This window comes from Arachis ipaensis, chromosome B5 (genome assembly GCF_059453495.1).
Source record: "Arachis ipaensis isolate K30076 ecotype BB chromosome B5, ASM5945349v1, whole genome shotgun sequence".
NCBI classification, from domain to species: domain Eukaryota; kingdom Viridiplantae; phylum Streptophyta; class Magnoliopsida; order Fabales; family Fabaceae; genus Arachis; species Arachis ipaensis.
In genome coordinates, this window is record NC_142440.1 from 23,878,407 (window position 1) to 23,903,108 (window position 24,702).

Here is a 24,702-nt window from a genome sequence, read left to right on the forward strand (position 1 = left end):
AATTTTAAATTCAAAATTTTTAATTTAAACTGTTGATATAAAATATAATAAATAAATAAATAATTAAAATTTATTTAATTAACTAGAAATATAATTTTTTATTAAGAAGCATTTAAAGATTATTCATAATTAAAATGACTAGTAAATTTAATTTTTAATAAAAGAACGCAATTTCTTCTTTTAAGTTAATTTTATTAAAAATTTACATCATCTTTATATTTAATTTTGTTTATTAAATAAAAACATAGACATGTTAATTTAATAGTCACCTTTCATATCATTTGTAGATATTGTTAAGGTTCGAAAATTGAATTGGTTATCAAACTAGTAGAATTAGAAGTTTACAAATTTAATCGAGACTTAATGATATTGAATTAAATATAATAAAATAAAATATTTATATATAAAATACATAATTTTTTTAAAAAATAATTTTTTGTGTTTTATTATTTTAAACTGATTAATCATTAATAAATCGGATTAGTTCAATTGATTAACTGGATTCTAACAATTTTTTATTTTTGACTAATTTCTTAACCATTGAATTTTGTCATGGGTTCGATTATGTTTTTATGTTGGTTGTCGAAAATCTAACAAAACCCTCCTCCTTTATTCGGGCTTGGGACCGGCTATGTACCGTAAGTATAGCATAAACGACAAAAAATTGTCTTTAAAACTTAAAGGTAAATTCTATCGCACTGCTATAAGACCGGCTATGCTTTATGGTACGGAGTGTTGGGCGCCTAAAGGGAAGCACGAACATAAGCTGAGTGTGGTAGAGATGAAGATGTTGAGATGGATGAGTGGTCATACGCGATTGGATAAAATAAGGAACGAAGATATAAAGGAGAGAGTTGGAGTAGCATCCATTGTAAAAAAGATGGTTGAATCGTGTCTCAGGTAGTTTAGACATGTGAGAAGAAGACCGACAGAACACTCAGTCAGGAGAGTGGATGAGATGGAAGATGGACAAGAGGTGAAAGGTTGAGGAAGACCTAGGAAGACCATCCATGAAGTGGTCAAATGAGATCTACATATAAACGGTCTTTTTGTAGATATGATACATAACAGAACACAATAGCGTTGTTTGATTCATGTAGCCAATCCCACCTAGTAGGACAAAGTTTTGTTGTCGTTGTTGTTCTTAACCACCGAATTTTGTAACATAATATTATATCTAATAATCTATTAGTATAAACATTCCATATAAAAAAGAGATATGGAAGAGAGATTTAGGTGAAAAGTGTCCATGAAAATAGTTTATACTAGTAAACATATTACTAATATGCTTGGTATATTATCAAAAAGCATGTTAGATTTTAATTTCTTTTTCAAAAGTTTTAGTTTAATAATGTAGTGTTCGTGCTGGATTAATTATGATAATTTATTTTTCTTTATGTATTCATTTATTTTTTTTTTATCTTTATGCTGATTCTAACAATAGTAAAATTTATTTACTTGGAATAGTTGTCAACATAAAGTAAAAAAATTAAACATACACAATTTTCAAATCTGTTTTTTTCTTTTTATCTCTTTTACTATGTTATTTCTTCTAGTTTATTTCTCTTTTATTCATATATAGTAATTAAAATGTGTTTTTTTACACAAATAAAATAATCAAAAAAATATAACATTTGTCATTTTTTATAAATTTTCTTTTTCTATATTTACTTTTTGAGTTTGGCTAATTCGAATGTTGGGAGATTGTGTTTATAGTAAGTTTTTTTTTTTTTTTTTTTTTTTTTTTTTTTTTAAAGTTTTTCATTTTATACATAAATTATGGTTGAGAACTAAGATTTATCAGTATTTTCTATTTGATCATAAATCATAGTTTTTAACCACAATTTATATCTAACCAAGATTTATGAATATATAGTTAAAAAATATATGAGTGTAATCAATTTCATTTTAGATAATAACATAATATCATTTTTATTTTTATTTTTATTTTAGGAAGAAACGGACCTTTGAAGCATACTCAATGGACAAATAGTAATTTTCATTAGAAAAGAGAATAAATATAGTTTATATAGACAAATAAGCATAGTTTATCAGACAAATAAATACGCATTTGTAAATAATAAATAAAAACAACTCATAAATTATACCAAACCTTGTATGTAACAACATATCTACACAATTCTAAACAAAATAAATATTTCTATACAAACTACTACCCCTTTTCCCATTTTTGTATTTTGTATTTGTCAAATAATAGATGTGTAGTTGAGTTGGTGAAACATTATCGAAAAATAAATAAGATACATGTGGGTTTAAGACACCAAATTGTGGAAACATGGTTTTGGTTGTCTCTAGGCTAGCCAATACTATATCATAGACTTTAGCCATTCCTTATTTTGTGTATTATTGAATTGTCACTCATCAAACACATATATATCTATGCTTTCAACAAAATGGTAATAACTAAGGCTGAAAAATTGTCACTCTTTTTATTGATAGTGATTGGGCATTGGGGCCTTAATCTCATCTCATCTCAGTGGCAAATTACTATTGAGCTCTAATTAATGCTACGGCGCTGCTATTTTTGCTGGTACTTCTTTCTATTCATAATTTTTTTTATTTGATATATTTAATTTTTATATTTTAATTACAATATATATAACCTTTTTCCTTCTTTTATGTTATGCTACATGGTATTACCTATAATTTGTTTTATTAATCTCGGATAATAATACAGAAAATTAGCTTAGCTCGGTACGAATCTAAAATTACCAATAATTCACAAAATTTGCAATTTCGTTTAATTATTTTCAGAAATACATAGATGCAGTCAAAGTCCTTCATCAGTAACATCATCTCATTCCTACAGATACATAGCATGTCCTATCGTCTTGTGAGTTGTGGCTAAGCGAAGTCCTTATCTTTTGCAACATGCCCACAGTCCCACAACAGCTATCCATTTTTAATTTTTTATTTTCTCTATACTTTTTTCCAATCAAATTTTGTTGATAAGATATTATTTAATTACTTGTTCTTGATAAGCCATGTTGAAGAACATGTTTTTTGTGCATATGTCTCTCTTCTGAAATTTATGTCATAAAATATTTTTTTCCTATAATTGAAATACTCACTATTAAGTATATTAACTAATTTATCTATTAATATATAATAAGAGTGTAATAGTAGGTTCAATGCTTGATAAGTATATAGGCTAATTGATCAACAAGTGGTGCATTCTATAGTAGACAAATGTTGATTTTAATTGCATGACAAGTGGCAGAGCAACAAAAGCATATTTGTGAACAAAGCAATTGAGTGGGAGTTCGATTTAAATTCAAATTCAAAATCAATTTTCAGTTGTATTCTTATCCTCAAATCTTGATAGAAAGAGTAGTTAGCGTTGGCAAGAGAAACACTTCCTCTGGCGACATTGTAGAGAAAAAGAGAACGACGTAAAGAAAGAAATCATGATGGAAGAAGGAGAAGAGGGTGGCGACGACAGCGACGGTCACAGAGAAGGAGGCTAGATAATTAACAGAAAATTTTATAATTTAATGAGATAGAGAAAATTAAAACAAGAATTTTGACATTAATTTTAAAAAATTTGGCTCACAATTGGGTCAAACGGGTCGAACTTGGCCCAAATTGGACCCGTGGGCCCAACCCACTCACTTAAATATATTAGCTCAGCTCATTTCTCTCTGCTCATGCATGCTGAAACGTTGGAACTTAGCAAGAAAAGGGGAAGAACTCTCTTTAAAAACACAACCCTCACTTCCATAATCAAATCCACACAACTTTTGATCCAGAGCACCGATTGCCGCACCGTTTACGGCCACGCGACCGCAGCGTTGAGCTCTACAAATCCTAGTACCTAATTAGGTAAGAAAGTCACATTTTTTTTCAATTTTCTCTACCCCAATTTCGAAACTTAATGTGAAATTATGTTGAATTTTGCATGATTTTGATGTTTAGGTTCAAGTTAACTTGCAGGTATTGTCGGGTTTAGCTCGTTTGAGCTGTGGATCAGGTAAGCACCCTCAAACCCTTGGTATATATGTTAAATTAGTGAGCTCTATTTTGATTATAGTAGTAATTATGATAATAGATTGAAATTGAGTGTTGGATGGAGCAAATTTGAGAATTTGGAAGCTTGAAGTCAAGTTTCGGAGGCTGGGTTTCGTTGGTGAGGTTTTGGAATTTTGGAAACTTGTGGCGCGGGAACGCTTGAGGTGTTCGGGTTTATCGGGAAATCGGCCAAGGTATGGTTTTGGTTTCTCGTATTTAATATATAATGTCTTGTGAAATCTTATGCTAAACGACCATAAGATAGGAATGAATGCATGAGTATGTTAATTGCTTAGTGCCTTGATGATAATTGTTAAATAAGGTTGAGTTTTGGTTTGTTGTTGATGTTGATGATAGAAGGCTAAATGATGATTTAATGATGTTTGACAAGGTGTTGAGGGTGAATATGTATTTGTAATGGATTATTGATGATGTTTGATGAGATTAATGATTCATGATGTGAATGCGGTGGTGGTTGATGAAAAATGATTGATGAATGATGATTTTAATGATGATAAATGAGGACGAGGGTTAAAGATATATGAATGTTAATATATTGGTAAATGTGTTGGTATAATTGAGAATCTTGGTATGAAGTAGTTTATAATGAGGTGAGATTGGTTATGAAAGGATGTGGGGCTGTGTTGGTTGTGATAGGGTATGTTTTGTTTCAAGGTTTGGCTTGTAAATGTGGTTAGTGAGTTATAAATTTGGTGGAAATAGAGGTTTGAGGAACTTTGTGAAAAACTGATTTTGGCCGAACTTTGGCGAGCCATAACTCAGCTTCCAGAAGTTTGGTATGTAAAGCTGAAATTCTGCAGACTTAACCATTTTTTAACGGATCTGCAATACATGCGTACGCAAACCCCTCCATATACGGATGGACATTTCTGTCTGGTATGCATGCATATGCAGACGAGGCAATGCGTACGCATGATGGGCCAAATGCACTCCCATGCATACGCGTGTCCCCTATTTCAGCAAACATGGATTTTGTATTTTAAAGCTCAATTTCAAACCTATAAACTTCTATTTTCACCCTTTTAATCATAAATCTTAGTAATAGGCCTAGTAATGAGATGAAGTTAGGAAATAGAGGTTACTTGGAAGTGAAGAAAGGTTTGGAAGGATAAATTAGGGTTGGGGAAGTGTAAAATTGGTGATGATGTATGATTAATGAATTGAGAATGAATGAACATGATGATGGTATGGATGTGTTGGATGTGGGGAAGGTGGTAGGGCGCTAATCCCTCTATCTTTGTCCTCTGCATTCTCTGTGTTTGTGATATGTTGGATGTGGGGAAGGCAGTAGGGCACTAATCCCACGATTCTTTCCGTCGCATTTCTTGTGATTGTGTTTTGGTGGGATGTGAGGAAGGTGGTAGGGCACTGATCTCCCGATCTATTCTCCCTGGTGTATGCCTTCAGGAGAAAGTGGTAGGGCACTAATCCCTCGATTTTATGCCTCCTGAAGATGCGCAGTCGAGAGACGATGTCTGGGTTAGCTACCGGGTGTGTCGGGTTCTAGCAGTTAACCGACACGTGAGCTCACGGCCAGTAGGACAGGCATGCATCATGTTGCATTTGTTTGCTTTATTTGGGTGTGTATACTTGTTTTGGTTTGCCTACCTGATAAATTCTGTATAACTGGTAACTGTGATACTTGCTGTAACTATTCTTGAAATATGTTTGCCTTGTATTCTATTTTGAGTACAGTGGTGGTGCATTGATAATAATGATAATTTCTTTTGAAGTGGGCCGAAGGCCGGGTTGAGTTTATTTGGGCCGGAGGCCAAACTAGTTTGATTTGGGCCATAGGCCGTGACTGGTTGGGTCAGTGGTAAGGGCTAGAGTTAAATGAGACAGGAAGTAAACTGCAGGGTTAGAGATATATTGTGACTTTGGTACCTTAGAGAGTTTTACTAAATTTATGGTTCAATTTATTTCTTTAAGTGTATAATATGAGTGTCGGCATTCTAGGATTGCCTCTGGCTTTCCCGGGGCTTTATTTATTATATATGTGGGCACCTTAACCATACTGAGAACCCCCGATTCTCATCCCATACAATATTATTATTTTTCAGATGCAAGTTGAGAAGCACCACTCTGTATTCTGGAGACTCTGATGAAGCAAAGAACTCTTGGGACTCAGGGGCGTATTTTGTCTATATTTATATATGTATATAGATTTTCCATCTTGTGTTTTATGTTTGTCCCTCTTAGAGGTTGACTCAAAGAAACAGTTGTCATTTTTTTGCTTTGGGTCATTTTGGGATTCTCATGTATATATATTTATATGCTCTGTCCGGTTTTAACTTTGCGAGTTGGGTCAGGAGCCTTGTTATCTGTACCTTGAAACTCTCTTACCCTACTTCGTTACGTTAACGCTTACGTGAGTGATGCGCTGTTCTGCTTACACTTTGTTTTAAACCTTCTTTAAAAAGGCTCATAGATATAAATCTTTTTCAACTATATTATATATATAATTTTACTTTTAGAGGTCGTAATACCTCACCACCTCTGTTTTATGACTTAAGCATAAGACTCTGTGTGCTAGGGTGGTACATTGCAGTCGTCAATGAAGAAGGAGCAGCTGGCAACAAGTTGATGATACTGATGCAGAGAACAGAGAGCTTTGAGATCTTACCGTTGGTGGTGTTATAGAAGTAACTTCTTTAAAAAAGCATAAATTTATTTTATATATATTTAAAAAAAATGATTGATGACACTGATGCAGAGAATGGAGAGCTTTGAGATTTTACCGTCAGTGATGTTATAGAGGTAAATTCTTTAAAAAAGAAGAAATTTATTTTTTTTATATATTAAAAAAAGTAGAAAATTATTTATTTATGTTAAATCTGCTTCTGTTTTGGCTCGAGGTTGAGGTTGGACTAGGTTAGGTTGGCAGAGGAGCTAATGGTGGTATGGCTGATTGGCAGTGAGAACGATGGCACCCCTTCTAGCAGCTTTGAATCATCTTCAACTAATGTATATAAGGTATCTATTTTTATTTGCTAGGATTTTTTGTAACACCCTACCATATCGAGCTTTACTCTTAAGTCGTAAAATAGAGGTGGTGAGATATTACAACCTCTAAGGTAAAATATATACATATATAGATATAGTTGAAAGAATTTGTAATTTGGAGCCTTGAAGAAAAGCTTAAGCAAAAACCGCAAAAAGAAAAGCGCATCGCATATGTACGAAAGATAACTAGAAAAACAGGAAGGATAAACCGGCAATAAAGGAAAGATAACTTATATAAACAAGAGTAGATTACCAAAAGATACAAAATATCAGGCTTTAGACTCGACCTGCGAAACTTAAGCCGGTCGGAGTATGAATACATATATATACAATCCAAAATATCCCAAAGACATAAAATAAAACATCTATTTCTCCAAAATAGCCTCTAGGAGGGACAAATATAAAATATATACAGAGGAGAATCTATTTATATATATACATAGCATAAGTACAAAATACAACATCCCCAAAATAAAGCTCCGCTTGCTTAGGAGATCCCTAGACGCTCAGCGAGGTGCCTCTCGACCTACATTTGAAAAATAACTATATATTATATGGAATGAGAACTGGGAGTTCTCAGCATGGTTAAGGTGCCCACATAAATAATATATAAGGTCCTAGAAAAGCCAGAGGCATTCATAGAACTTCGACACTCAGATTTAAACTTAAAGAAGTATACTAAACCAAAAATTCGGGAATCTATTTGTGGATTCTAGTTCTAATCTAACTCTTCACCTCATGTCAACCCAAACCTCCTAATCACTGGTGGAACTACCCTTAGCGTCACCTCCGCCAGCATGAGGGATCTTTCAGTTACAAAGACATACAAGACAGACAAAGAAAACATAGATAGGATGCAATTATAGTAAGTAAGACAATTAGCAGATAAGCATGGCTAATTAATTAGGCAAACCAAAGTAATGCACACTCAAGCAAAACATACAAATGCATATGATGTATGTCTGCCCTATGACTGATGAGTCTTATCTGTCGGTTATATAGCCAAACCCGATATGTCCGGTAGCTAACCCTGGACAGTCCCTCCATGCGCGCATCCCAAGAGTCTATGCATATAATCACAATCATTCATTTGTCATCTCATTTGGGGAAAATCCGGGGAGTTAAAGTGCCCAGTCACATCTTGCGACGTAGAGTCAATAGAGTATCGAGTCTCAACCTGGAGCAAGTGGTGGCAAGCCACTAGTCTACCCAGGAAAACTCGTATCTCAGATAATAGAAGTGCATATGCCATTAATCATTCAATATCAATCAATCATTATCAATACAGCCTTCATTCATAATAATCTCGGTATTCCGCACTTCTTCAATCAATCAACATTAGTTTCATCATTATCCATACGATATTCAACTTCAAAATCTTTCTTCACTACCAGATTAACTCCCTCTTTAGGTTCACCCCTCTCCTTATAATTAGAAACTAGGTATTGGACCTTAGAAGGTAATTATAGAGATTTGGAATGCTAGAGGATTGGTTAAACATTCAAAAATATCATTTTTGGCCAAAACAGGGATTCCACGTACGCGAGGGTTTGTCTGCGTACGCCGGGGGGGGGTATGAAATCAGGAATCTCGCGTACGCAACCCCTGGTCCGCGTACGCGAGCTTACAAAACAGATGAGAGTTCTCACGTCGCGTTTGCTTCTCGCGTACGCGAGCGTCAAAAGTTTGCAGGTCCGCGTATGCGAGACCATTTCTACGTACGCAGAATCACACAACAGTAGGTGACTTCTACGTCGCATGTGCTGCTTGCATACGCATGACGCCCTCTTTTCTCAAAAGCTGCTAAATTTGTAGAATTTCAAAATTTGACACCCAACTTCAATCGCGCATAACTTTTTCGTCAAAAATCATTTTTTCGTCCGTTCTTCGAATGTCATAAACTTTACAAATCCAATTTTCATTTGAAACAAGTTTGACAAAAATTTGAGGGTCTGGAAGCCAAGTTATGGCCCATCAAAGTTGGTCAAAAATAAAGTTTTTACCAAAAGTACCAAACCTCTCAATTCAAAACCAATGTTATTACACTCAAAACAGCACTATAGGTTTTCAATGCAGTTCCATATCCTTTCCACAACATGTCCATACTCAATTTTACTACTTTCATTCTAATTAATCCAAAATCAAAACCACATAATTCATTATTATTCAATCTGTCATCATCAATCATCACAATCATCAATAATCATCATTAATCCTCATCAACATCAACATCAATAATCAACACATTCTCATAATAAACTCAATATTTTTACCAAAATTACTAAACTTTAACAAGTTTACATAATTCAACTTATCTTATGGTCAACTAGCCTACGTTTTCACATTTACATTACACATTATCTACGAGAAACCAAAATCATACCTTGACTGATTCCTCCCTAAGCCTGGAACACCTCACAATCCTCAATTCACAAGCTCCAAACCTCTACCACATGGATTTCCATCTCCCAATACTCAAACTCAAGCTTCCAACTTCATTAATTTGGTTCCAATTCACATATATACCACCTAATTTCACATGATTACATACACATTCACAAATTTAATACCTAACCTCATATAATTAAAAAATTCACAAGGGTTTTGAGTTCTGTACCGTTACCCATGGATAATTAGGAAAAACCCAATAATTTTTTGTTGCTAGAGTTCACCTAAACCATCAAAATTACATAATCTCTCAATACTAAAACTCACAATTTTCGAAATTTAAGAAGAGAAGGCTAGGTGAGAAAACTCAGTTTACTTACCACTTTGCTTAGATGATTTTGAAGAGCTTAATGTGGTGGTCGCCTGGATATAAAGTCATAAAATAAAGGTGGCGTGGTATTACAACCACTAAAAGAAAAGGCGTATATATATATATATATATATATATATATATATATATATATATATATATATATATATATGAAAGAAGTTATAACTAAGAGCCTTGAAAAAGAAGTTAAGCAAAAGCATAACAGAAAACCGCATTACACTCGTTCGGATAAATGTGAAACGAGTAAATCAGATTGAACAGAAGGCTAAAAACATAAATTTAAAGATCAGAGTTCCAAAAGATACAAATATCAAGCTTCAAACTCGACCTATGAAGCTAAGGCCGACCAGAGTATAAATACATATAGATATCCCAAAAGGTAGATACTAAACCTGTTTCTCCAAATCAACCTCTAAGAAGGACAAATACAATATATACAGTGGAGAATATATACATATCTACATATATATACATAGCTTAAGCACAAAATATTACAGCCCCAAAATGAAATCTACACTTGCAAAGAAGGTCTCCAGACGCTCAACAAGATACCTCTCGACCTGCATTTAAAAAAATAGCAGAATATATATGGAATAAGAACCAGGGATTTTCAGTATGGTAAAAGTGTCCGTATAGTTAATATATAAGGTCCCAAAAAATCCAGAGGCATTCCTAGAACTTCGACACTTAGAATCAAACTTAAAATCAATACTAAACCAAAAAATTTGGTAATCTACGCAAAGGATTCTCATATCTAAACTAACTCTTCACCTATTGTCTTCTTTAAACCTCTGAAATCACCAGTAGAATAACCCTTATCACACCTCCGCCATATGAAGGGTCTCTCAAATGCAAACACACACAATACAATAAAGAAAAATACCTATATGGATAGCAAGTATAACAGATAGGACAAATAGCAGTTAATTATAGCTAAACAGTTAGACATGCCAAAAATAAAGCATACTCAAACAAAACATACAAGTGCATATGATGCATGTCTGCTCTATGGCTGATGAGTCTCATCTGTTAGTTATATAGCCAAACCCGACATGTCTGGTAGCAAACCCTGGACATGAATACCAAACACGGAGCAAGTGGGACTAAACCACAACCCTTACATCTTACCTGTGTAACCAGAGCAAGGGGACAACCTCACCCTTTCCTCTTACCCAAGTGGTGTTACAATTCTCAACCCGGAGCGAAGGTGTCAAAACTCAACCTTTGCATCTTACCCAGAGTCTCGAACCTTTACCTGGAGCAAGTAGACAACGCCACTACATCTTACCTGGAATCTCAACTTATACCCAGAGCAGATGGACAACGCCATTGTCTCTTACCCAGAACCTCAACTTATACCCAGAGCAGATGACCAACACCACTGCCTCTTACCCCGTGATTTGTCTCAAATAATTTCAAATGCTCATGCCGAATATATTTTAATTCATCATTTCTCCATATCATTATCATCATCAATCAATTTCTCATTCAATTGTAATTCATCATTATTATTATCATGTTTATCAGTGACTTCTTGTTTAACACTACCATCACCTCATTACTTAGTTATCACTTTGTAAATCCTTCTCAATATTCTCGTAAATCATTTAACCTATTTACCACTGTTCTAAAGCTTAAAAGATAGCTAACGGACTCTAATCAGGTGTTAAAGATGTTTGGAAAGCTAGAGTATAGGTTTAAATATCAAAAGTACACTTTTCAGAAAAACTGAAGTTCTGTGTACGCATACCATGTCTGCGTACGCGAGCCCCTTAGGCAGTGAATGTAATACCCTCACTATCAGAATGTCACGCTTCCAGCTGTACCACTCTGATAGCAAGAAGTATTACGACGACTTCATATACTTAATAATAAAGTAGGAGCCTTTGACTCAAAACCGTATCGCTATTTTCTTTGAAAAATCGGAAAAATATTTTATCTTGAAAATAAACAAACATATACATATGTATAAAAGTTCTTACATAAGTAGCTTATGAATATAATATACATACAGAATATACAACTCCTACCCCTCTTTTAATATACAATATTGATGAGAGGGAAAAATAAATAACAATTAAACTAATATAACAATAAAATCGTATAAGCAAAATTGTGATTAAACTCTTCGTAAGCCTCTTCGTTCGTCGCCTGAAAAGATAAAGCTGTAGGGGGGTGAGAATCTAATCACACGGTCTTACCATGGAATTTCAGAATTGTCATAAGAAGATATTTAATAAGAAAATCGTTTTCAAACTCAGTGATTATCGTTGTCTTATGAATCCTTTGAAAACCGATGGCTTCACCATAAAAAATTCAAAATCTTTTCAAAAGAAATCAGTTAGTTATCTAGAAATCCAAAATCACTTTTCATATAAAAGAATCTTAAAAGTTTCCTAACAGTATGAATGACCAACCTGTTCCAAACATAGGCTCGTTAAGTTTATGCTGAACCAGCTTGATATTTCATACTCTAATAAGCCACAACACAAACCAATCACGGCTTCAAGCCCAAACAGCTCAATCAACATCCAATTCACTACAACCCAACTAATTTCAGTAACAAACACAAGTACTGAGGTTTAAACACAATCAAGAACAGTTACGTCAACTATAGCAATTAGCAATTAAGCATAATTATTCACATAGCCAAACCAATTACAATATGCACACCCAAACAATGTCACATAAATGCAAATGATGAATGCATGTCCTATGGCTAATGAGCTCATCTGTTAGTTATACAATCAACCCGACATGTCCTGTTAGCTAACCATTGGAAAGTCCCTCTATACGCGCATCTCCAAGCTCAATAACATCCATGGAAAAAATCTCAAGCTCATCCATGGGAGAGACAAAGCCCCAAGCTCAAATTCATATATATATATATGCATGCCCATGGGAGAACCCGAGAGTTAAAGTGCCCGGTCACATCTTACGTACAGAGGGTCAACAATTTGTCTCAATTTTGCAAGTCTCATTTACTTTTAATTCATTATCATTATCAATTTATATCTCATTTTCAAATTCATTCAAAAATCATACTTTATAGTCAATCATCATCATCCTTCATTCAAATTCAATCATCATCATCATCCGTCATTCTATTCCGTTCATCAACAATCCCAATTCAAAACATAATTCATTCCTTTCTAAATATATCAAACTTAAAACATATAATCTTTAAAACCAAATCTTTTTAAATGATTACTTCAAACGAAACTTCCAATTTTTATAAAATTTCGACAGCATCTCCACTAAAACTCGGACTCTGCCACCTTTACGGGTCCTATCAAAACCATATTTTCCAACCCGTTCTCATCCAATTTCAATATCAAACAACTATAATGTCAAATCATTTTCAAAATCGAACCAGCTTCAATATTAAATTATTTCCAACTCTCAAGTTATTACCAGTAAATTAAACCAACAGTTTCTCAAACTCTTTTCAATGGTTTCAAACCCAAGTCATTCCTTAATATATATATAAATCAGATTTCCAAAATAAAATCACTTTTCAGTATAAACTTTCAATAGCCGCATGCCAACTCAGGAAAATCAACAATTCAATCAAGCAGACAATTTCACTTATCCAAAACAATTCAATTCAATCCATAAAACTCACGTAATCACCAAAAATATATTTTTACATCAATATCAATTTATAACAATTCTTGGAAATAAAATGAGTTTAAGGAAAGTGCCACTACCTCGATTGTCAGAACTTGAAACTCTAAAATGCGTCACAAGCTCATTTTCTCTCGCCCCGCAATGGTGGCAGCCGCAACCACAGTTTCAAACCATTTTCACAGCAACTCTAATCGCAATATATAATAACCGAAACTCAATCTTATAGCAATTAACACCACAAAACCTTAGCGTAAGATAACAAAACAACGACTAAAAGGATTTCCAAAACGAAAACGCTTACCGTATTAAGGAGTAACGACTGAACCAAATGGCGGCAGTCACTGTGGTGGTTCCGATGGCCACATCAAGTTTTCCGGCGGCCAGGCACGGCCACAAGACCTCCTCTTTCTCCGGCGAGCCTGCCTTCTCCCTCCATTCATGTCTGGTTGCGTCTCCCTCACTCCCACTCGAGCTTCTCCCTGTGGCGGAACCCGTCAGAGGTGATGGCAACTTCAGCTACGGCAATAGCACAGTGGCTTTGTCAACGGCATGCAGTCCCAAGCCCGCGACCTTCTCTCTTCACGGCTTTGCTCCTCAACAGCGATGATGGCTTTGCGATGAGGATGCGACTGGGTGCGGCGGCAATGCGCGGCTTCCATCCTCCTTTGCGTCTCTCTCCCTCGCCTCAAATCTGATTCGTGACGGCGGCAATAGGACCTGGTGACGGCGAGCTGGGGCGGGACGACAGTGCGGCTTCCTCCTTCTTCCTCCCTTCTTCTCCTTCGCGGCGCAACTCCCTTTCTTCCCTTTTCCCTCTGTTTTGTGTGTGTGTGTGTGTGTGTGTGTGTGTCATGTTTATGAGTGGCGGGTGTGTAGCTAAGGAAGAAGGGAAAAAAGGAAATGGCGGCTGTTGATGGTAAAAAGGGGAAGTGTGGCGATGAATGTGAGTGGCGGTGAGGGGTTAGGGTTAGTGGGTTCTAATTTTGGAATTTTGGGTAGTTTAGTAATTTTAATAAAATTAAGGTAATATAGTAATTGAAAATCACTTTAATCAAGCAATAGGTATATATAAAAATAGCGTTTATTCATCAACTTGCAAATTATTTTTAAATAAGTACTCCAATTCAGTAATTAGAGATAATATGATTAATTTTTTATTAATAAAAATTAAAGTATTAAATTCTAAAATCTCAATTATTTAAACCGAATCATATAAAATTCTTAGTATTTTACTATTACAAAACTTTATAATTTAAATATGAAAATTATTCAACAATTGTAAAATTAGATAAAAATTTTAATTTAATTATTAAAACTTGATTTAATTAGCTTTAATAAAATAATTTTTGAAATTAAAGTCTTTAATGAATAAATAAATTAAAATTGACTCATAATAAGAATTTTCAAAAATTATGGGTCTTACAGTGAACACTCACCGCATTGCGTAGCTCTGCTCGCGTACACAGGCCTATAGTCTAGCCCATTCCGCGTACACACGCATGTCCATGTACGCGGAATGTCTAGGCAGAGCCTAGGGTCCGCATCGCGTACATGTCTGCGTACACATACCTATCAGAATTTGCGAAAAAGCTACTAAGTTCCAGAAAACTAATTTTACACACCCAACTTCGAACGCGCATAACTTTTTTGTTACAAATTATTTTTAGTCCATTCTTTGAACCTTGCAAACTTCTCGGACCTAATTTTCTTCGAAAATAGGTTTCACCAAATTTTGAGGTCCAGAAATCAAACTATAGCCTGCCGAAATTGGTGAAAAATAAATTTTTTACCATAAATTTTCAAAACTCTAGTTTTCCAATATCCTAATTCCAAACCAATCATTTTTACAACCAAAATAGTCCTTAGTGTCCCTCGCCAAGTTCATACACTCCCTTTCATACCACAATATGCCAACATACAATTTCATTCAATCCATTCAATTCAATTTCACAAACCCACTACTAATCCTTAATACATCCACAATCATCATTATTCTATACTCATTAATAACATAATCCAACACATACAAACTCATTTACTTCATACACAAATCATATACCATTTACACAATTCATCAATAATTCATTCAGTTCATTCCTATCTTAAGGTCATTTAGCTTAAGTTTTCACGTGACATTAATATTAACTACGAGAAACCAAAATCATACCTTGGCCGATTCCTCCCTAATCCAACAACACCTCAAAACCCTATTCTCCACACAAGCTTCCAAAGGTTCCACGCTCCAATTTAGCTAGTCAAGCCATAATTGCTCCAAATCAAGCATTCAAGACCTTCCATTTAACTTCAATTTCACATGCACACAATCTAATTTAATACAATTTCACAATAATCAATACAAGGTTTACTAATTCATTAATTTACAAGGGTTCAAATGTTTCTTACCTTACCCATGGATGAATTGGGTGAAACCCAACAAGTCTTTGCCGCTAAAGTACACCTAAACCATCAAAATCATTCAATTCCTTAATACCAAAATTCTAAAATTCGAAACTGAAGAGAGGAAGGCTGGATGAGAAATATCAAAATTTTTACTACTTTTGTTCTGATGGATTTAAAGAGAATTCTATGACAAATGCATGGCTGCTGACAGCTCGTCAATCGGAGCTCCGGATTGAAAGATATGGAAGATTAAAGTTGGATTGATGACGAACAGATTTTTGCTAGTAAAGAATTTCACAATAAATTCTCGTTGCTAGTATAGTTTCTAAACTAACAAAGAATCCTTTCATACAAAAATTTGGTTGTCACTAAGCAAACCCAATAAAATAAACCGAAGTATTTAAACCTCGGGCAAGGAATTGTAGGGAGGTGTAGTTTATTATTGGTTATGAGATTGTATCTTTTTGGGTCTTGAATAAGAAACAAGAAAAGTAAATTGCAAGAATTAAACTAATAGCTAATAAAGCTCTTGGCAAGGTATCAGAACTAGAAGTCTTATCCTAGCTATTCTTATCAATTGCGATGAGAATTGTCCGTTGCTCCCACTTAGTTAACCTCTAACTATGAAGGAAAGTCAAGTGGATAAATCAATTTGATTCCTCAAGTTCTAGTCAACTCCTAAGGAAAGACTAGCTTTAGAGGGATCCAAATCGACTAGCAACTTTCAATTATTTATCAACAAAGGAGTTTGATAACTCAAGAGTCTCCAATTACTCAACCAAAGCCAAGAATATAAAAATCTAACTTAAAATTCTCCCAAGCATTTTATCAAACACTTGGAAGGCACAAAAGAAAAGCATAGAAAAACAACAGAGAATGTAAAATCTAAAACCAACAATTGCAAGAATCAATGATAACAAATAAAGGAAGAAGTAATAAACATGAAATACCTTAAATTGCATAAAAAGGGAAATCAAATCTAACATAAGAATTCATAAACTCAAATAGCAACATAAAGTAATCAACAAGGGAAATAAATAAACTAGAATGCTAGAATAAATAAAAGTAGAAGAGAAACTAAATTAAAGCAGAGTAGAAATCTCAAATTGAAAATAGCTAGACCTAAGAATCCTAAAACCTAGAGAGAGGAGAGAGCCTCTCTCCCTAGAAAACTACATCTAAAACCTAATATTATGTGAATGAAAGTTTTTTTGAATGAATGAATGTGATTCCCCCACTCTGCAGCCTCTATTCTGTGTTCTCGGGCTAGGAACTGGGGCAAAAAGGAGCCCAAAAATCGCCCCCAGCGCTTTCTGCAATTTCTGCACGTGGCGCATGTCATGTGTACGCATAGATCACGCATACGCGTCGCTTGAGAAAAATTCTTGTCACACGTACGTGTCAGTCATGCGTACGTGTCGTTTGTCTTCTGTGCTAGTCACGCGTACACGTCGTCCACGCGTATGCGTCGCTGCCAGCTTCTCAAAACTTTATTTTCTTGCGTTTCATCCACTTTTACATGTTTCCTTTCCATCCTCTAAGCCATTCTTGCCCTATAAAGCCTGAAAATACTTAACACACAGATCACGGCATCGAATGGTAATAAAGGGTAATTAAAATTGACAGTTTAAAGGCCTAAGAAATATGTTTTCAACTATATCACAGAATTAGGAAGGATTTGTAAAACCATGTAAATTATATGAATAAGTGAGCAAAGAATTGATAAAAACCACTCAATTGAGCACAAGATAAACCATAAAATAGTGGTTTATCAATCTCCCCACAGTTAAACATTAGCATGTCCTCATGCTAAGTTCAAGAGAACCAAAAGAGTGAAGGCAGAATGGCAATGCAACCTATTTAGGTGTGAGCCAACTACATGCATCATGCTATTCTAATTACTATATATATATATATATATATATATATATATATATATATATATATATATATATATATATATATATGTATATATATAAGCATACATGTGGTCAAATTGAGTCAAATTTTTAAGAAATCATATATGCACAATCAAGGGCTAAATCATATCAAAACACATTCACAATTGAGTTGAGTCAATCAAAAGAGTTCACAAACTTGCAAGACAAGCAATGATCAAATATGGACATATGAAAAAGAGCAATTGAACCCTCACTGGATTTGTATGTGCACTCTAATTACTCAAGTGTTTGGGGTTAAACAACTCAACTCTTCTCTAGTCATGCTTTCTAAAATTTTGTTCTTCATCTAACCAATCAACAAATATTTAATGTACAAATGCAAACATCATGAGGTCTTTTCAAGGTTGTAATGGGGCTAAGGTAAGGGTGAGGATATATGTATGGCTAAGTGGGCTATAATATGAATCTTTAACTAACCTAAGCTCTCACCTAACATACACACACTCTATATATATGAAATTATTCCTAGCTATCAAAAATTGCCACTTTTGTATATTTCCACACACTCATGTATCAATTTTTTTTTTAATTTCATCACATATGCATTGATCTTTTTATTGAACTTAATATTGGGATGATTTTATTCCCCTATTTATTTATTTATTTATATTGTAAATTAATTTTTTTTCAATGCATATGCTTCTCTAATTTTACATGAGTAGGCACCCAAATTCCTAATATTTGTCAATATAAGCAAAAATACATTCTCATTAACCATAGGTCCCACCTTTTCCCACACTTAGTTGATACACAATCTCTATCTTAAACTAACCAAAGATTCAAGTAGGGTAATTAATTATTTTTCCGCTTAAGGCTAGTGATGTGGTAATATAAAGAACAAATAGGGATTAAAAAGGCTCAAAGTGGCAAACAAAGGTAAATGGAATGGTAGGCTATTTGGGGTAAGTGAGCTAATTGACAAACCCCAATTTGACGGTTTGTTTTGTATTGATTTTTGGGGATTTTATCACCTTTTACCCATATTTATTCAAGAAATAGCATGGTTTTGTATATTCTCCTTTAATTGTGCTTGAATGTGAAAACATGCTTTTTAGGACTCGAAATAGCTAAATTTAATTCACCTTGATTCTATTAGATGCCTTGATATGTTTGTTAAGTGATTTAAGGTTTAGGAGGCAAAGATTGGATCAAGGGAATGAAGAAAGAAAGCATGAAAAGTTGGAGAACTCATGAAGAAATGGAAGAACCGGAAAGCTGTCAAGCCGACCTCTTCGCACTTAATCGACCATAACTTGAGCTACAAAGGTCCAATTGATGCGGTTCCAGTTGGGTTGGAAAGCTAACATCCGGGGCTTCGAAACGATATAAGATTTGCCATAGTTGCTATACGTATGGTGGCGCGCACGCGCATGCGCCGTTGCTGCCACCTAGTTCACTTAAAGCAAACGTGGCCAACGAATTCTAAAGCCTTGTGGGCCCAATCCAACTCATTTCTGATGCTATTTAACCCAAGGAGTGAAGAGGGAAACATGTGTTAGTTACCAATTAGTTTAGTTTAGCTTTGTAGTTAGTTTCTAGAGAGAGAAGCTCTCTCTTCTCTCTAGGATTAGGATTAGATTAGTTCTTAGATCTAGATCTATTTCTTCTTATTCTCTCTTCTAATTTTCGTTCCTCTCCTCTATTGCACTTGTAGGATTCTTCTTCTAATGTAATTCCTTTGTTTGTAGTTTGTGAATTCTCTTTTGTAGATCTACATTTCTCCTTCAATGCAATTGGTAAGTTCTTTGTTGTTTCATGATTGATTTAGTTTTCTATTGTGGACCTCTTGCCTTTGTAGTTAGATCTCTCTTTAATTCTTGCAAATTTATGTGTTCACTTGTATTGCACTCTATGTTTTTGATGAAATGTCTCTTATAGCTATTAGTTATATTTTGTTCCTCTTGGCCTAGGTAGAGTAATTAGTGACACTTGAGTTATCTAATTCCTTTGTTGATTGATAATTGGAGAGATTGCTAATTGGTTTGGAGTGCACTAAAGCTAGTCTTTCCTTGGGAGTTGGCTAGGACTTGTGGCTCAAGTCAATTCATCCACTTGACTTTCCTTTCTTTAGTAAGGGTTAACTAAGTGGTAGCAATGAACAATTCTCATCACAATTGAGAAGGATAACTAGGATAGGACTTCTAGTTCTCATATCTTGCCAAGAGCTTTGTTAGTTGTTAGTTTATTTTCTTTGCCATTTATATTTCTTGTCCAAAAGCTTAAAAACCCCAAATATAATTCACAACCAATAACAAGACACTTCATTACAATTCCTAGGGAGAACGACCCGAGGTTTAAATACTTCGGTTTATAGATTTTAGGGGTTTGTACTTGTGACAAACAAATTTTTGCATGAAAGGATTATTGTTGGTTTAGAGACTATACTTCAACGAGATTTTATTTGTGAAATTCTAAACCGTCAAAAATCCATTCATCAAAAATATCAAATGGTAGCCTCAATCACATATAAGCATGAATATACTAAATAATGGACATATAGAATGGAACAAAGTAAAGATTACAATCATAGAGAAGAAACACACAAGAATAAAACCATGGTTAATTAATGTAACCATACAATTAAGCTAAAAAATTCACGGGTTGTGTGTTCTTAGCTTAAGACCATATTCCAACTATATATGTATCATGCATGTTTCAAAAAGTTTTAACTCAAACCAATGTGAATCTTTAATTGCCTGTTCTAAGAAAAAGATACATTCCTTGAAAATTTCATCAATTGACCAACATTTTATATATATATATATATATATATATATATATATATATATATATAGATGCTGTGATTATGAAAAGCTAAAATATTTTAGTTAATCCCTATTTCCAATCAAATCAATTTCTCATATGCCAATAGGGTAAACTAATCTCAATAATCCACATTTTTCTATATCACAACTAATAGATTAAAAGTGCACTTCAAACTAAATATCCAGGATATATACAAGCCCAAAGTGCAGAATGCAACAAAGTAAAAATAAACAGAAGTATAATAAAATAGAAATGTGCAAGTACTAAAAGAAAAGTAAAATAAAATAAAGCAAAATACAAAATAAAGCAAAACAGGATAAAAGTCTGAAATGGTTCACCAAAATATAATTCGCTGGAGATGACGACCTCCCCACACTTAAAGCATAGCATCGTCCTCGATGCTCTCAGTCAAGCTGGGTGTGAAGGATCATCGCCTACGGAAGGGTGTGCTGCTGGCTCTGCCGGTGGTGGCTGTGTAGGAGCCTGAGGCTCTGCAGGCTGCTTAGGCTGAATCTCCTCGTGCTGTGCCTGCTCCTGGTCCTCCGCCTGTGCCTCCTTCTGCTCATCCTCCTCCTCAGAGCGCTCTGAGGGTGTGTTAGGCTCGGAGGGAATGTTAGTACGCCCCCGTAGTCACAAGCAGCTTTAGATGGGCATACCGTCGCTTGTTGCAACGCTCAGACTACTCATAACGCCGCTGATTGCGGCGTTCCATCTGATCCAGGCGCTCAAAAAGGAGGTGCACAAGGTGGTAGACTGGCTGAGAGGCGGATGATGGTGCTGCGGAAGCAGGTGGTGCTGCAGGTGCCGAAAGTGCTGCTGAGGATGTGGCTGCATCAGTAGAGGTAGTAGTAGCAGGTATTTTGTGGCCTAGAGGTCCGAACCGCTTGCCGTACAGAATAACCTTCTTGCAGTTGGCAATCGGTGGTCTCTCATCCTCTGGCTCCTAAGGCACCTCAGCTCGACGAGCCATCTGGGTCATCAAATAAGGAAAAGGCAGGGTGCCTCTGACATGAACTCTAGACATGTACTTTCGGATGAACCGTGGAAGGTATAGGTCCTTCCCTTCCATGACGCACCAAATAAGGATGATCATGGCAGCTGGCACCTCTGACTCGTGGGTACTAGGCATAACATAATTACTCAGTATCTGTTGCCTCAGCGTAGCCTCATCATTGAGATAGATAATCTTGATACCCCGTGGAGTGACCTTTGACTTTCCCACAGCCCACGGAACATCAGGATCAATGGCTATGGTACGCCGTACAACATCCCAATCAAAACTCATGAATCTAATAGACTTCTCAGCCTTCTGATAACCATCTGTATCATCTGTTTTAGGCTGGAAGTGGAGGATATCCTCTATCGCTTCCTCAGTGACTAAAATCTGCTTTCCTCTAAGTTGCACTGCATCAAGGGTTGTCCTAAAATAGTTAGAATAGAACTCACGGACCCAGGATACGTTTACTTCTGCCAGGTCCCTTTCCAGAAATACCCAACCTCTCTGTTTGATTTGCTCTTCAGTGTACTTCTTTAATTCAGTTGGGATTTTGAGCGTCCTTTCTAAGTAGAGGTACCTTGTGTCTTTAAAGACCGGAAACTTGAGTTCACAGTAAAGATTGGCAAATTTCTTGATCAGTAAAGTTCTTTTCGCGCCAAGATTCATCCGAGAGGATATCCGATAGAGCAACAGATGACTGGCCTCTCTTCCTCTTACAGGAACTGGCCTTAGCCTTGCCTTTTCCTTTCGGATCAGACATCCTGAAAAACAAAAATCCCAGAATACATATTATCAATTAAAGCAGAGGAAGGAAAAACAGGTAAGAGGCAAGCAGACAGGAAGCCAGAAACAAGAGAAGATTGAGACACACTCATGAGTTGACTTAAAGAAATGAACTCTTGGAATGTAAGAAAACAGAATTCAGACAACAATCAGAATAAAACCAAGAATTCCTGCAATAATAGTGAGAAGCTTGTTTGTTAAGTAACAACAATGAGCATGCCTTAAAAGGAACCTAAAAGAGTTAGTTTAAAACTAAAAGAAAAGTTAGAAAGCCAACGAAGTCAAGAGTTAGAAAAGTAGGTTAGAATTAGTGGCATGGTAATGTAGTTCCTAACTAAAAGAAGTTCAAAAGATTGAAGAACAAGCAAACTCACATTCAAGCATACAATGCAAATCATTGATGATAAAACATATAATGAAAGAAGCATCAAGAAGAATAAAATCATCAACAATGCATTGCAAGTAGAAAGAGAACTAAAAGGAATGGAAATGCAAACCCATCATCCCATGAATTGGCTTTGGTTTAAACCAAATAAATCACAATTCGAAAATACTAAAGTCAATTGATGAGTGGAAATTGAGTAAAACTGTTTTCAGAAAAATTTTGGCAGCATTCCGGCAGTAAATTGAGCGTTCCCAGAGTAAATAAACAGCAGTAAATCAACAATTTTAAGCTTGATGTCAAACAGAATCAGCAGCTCATATGAATCTCAGAGCAAGTTAGCAATTTCAAACTCATGAATTTCAATATATGTCAATTAGCATGAAGAACAAGGAAATTCATGTGACTCATGCATCATCAAGTAGAATAGAACAGCTGGCTATTTCCCAAACTCAATCAATCAATTTGGGTTTCCTATGAATTCATTAACAATTAAGAACACCTAAACCATATGGAAATTCATAAGAATTAAGCAAATGAGCCAACAAAACAGCAAAAAGCAATTATTTCATAACTAATTTAGCACATGCTTTCTTTGATCAATGAACAAAATAATGGCTGAACCATGGCACTAGTGCAGCAAAAATTGGACAAAAAGAAGATGTGCAGTCAGCCTTCCTTTATTAAATTCAACAATCAATCATTAATAAGGAATATGGATTCAAAAAAAAAAAAAATTAAGCTCCATTGAATCAACAACGAAGATGAAAATGCAACAAGAATTCAACAAGATTTGTGACCAAACTTGAACAAGTCAAACATAAAAGAGGTTCTGAATTCATTGGTCAACAAGGTTTTAATGGACACATAATTTCATCAATTAGTTCTTTGATTCCATCAATGACGAACGCACATGAGAGGGCACCAAAATAAAGACGGAGATGCTGACCGAATGAATTATGAATTGAACTCGGCCAAAATAAAGTGTACCAAGGTAAAAACAGTACCAAATTCAATTCACAATTTTGGCAGCATTCCGGCAGTAAATTAGGCTTTCCCAAATTAAAACAAGCAGCAAAACTCAGTTCATATGGATTCAAAGCAATTTAGAAAAGGGCAACAATCATCATGTCATGTGAACTCAGACAAGAGCAATAATTTCAATCAGCAGTAACAGTTGCAACTCGTGTGAAATTACAGCATTAAGGAAAACAGCATCAAACAGCAGTCAAACAGCATACCAGTAACATCAATAGTAAAGCAGTTTTAAAATCATACAATTCAGACAGTAGGAATAGAGCACTTATCAGACCTAAATCCACTAACCACATCCTAGCTACCTAACCACCTAGAATCAACTAATAACATGCATTTCTAATCTAACTAAACTAAGCAGAAATTAATCAAAGCTAACAAAATTACTTAAACATACTGATAAAGTAGGAAAGGGAATGCAGGGGATGTGTGGGAAATTTGGGAGGTGCAGTTCAGAATTGGAAAGGATGGGGAAGGGTAGTGCCGCACAGAGATGGCGGCGGCATAGCGGCGCAGTGGTTGTCCGTGGCAGTCTTGGTGAACGTGGGAGGGGTCGAGGGGTGGCAAAAAGGGGAGAAAGAATAGAGAAGAAGGGGAAGAAAGGAAGGGGATAGAGGGGCAGTCGGCGGCGACTCGGGGTCGCCGGTGGTGGCTGCAGTGTGAGGGTAATGGTGGTGAGTGGTGAGGGTGGCAATGGAGGGAAGAGAAGAAATTGGAACGTTGAGGGAGAAGAGAGTCGGGTGACATGAATGGTAGGGTTCTCGCGTCAAGGGTTAATGAAATCAAATCCACGCGTATGCGTGGATCACGCTTGAGCGTGGATGAGGCAAAAATGTATCGACGCGTACGCGTCATAGACGCGAATGCGTGAAAGGGGATAAATGAAGATGACACGTACGCGTGAAGCACGCGT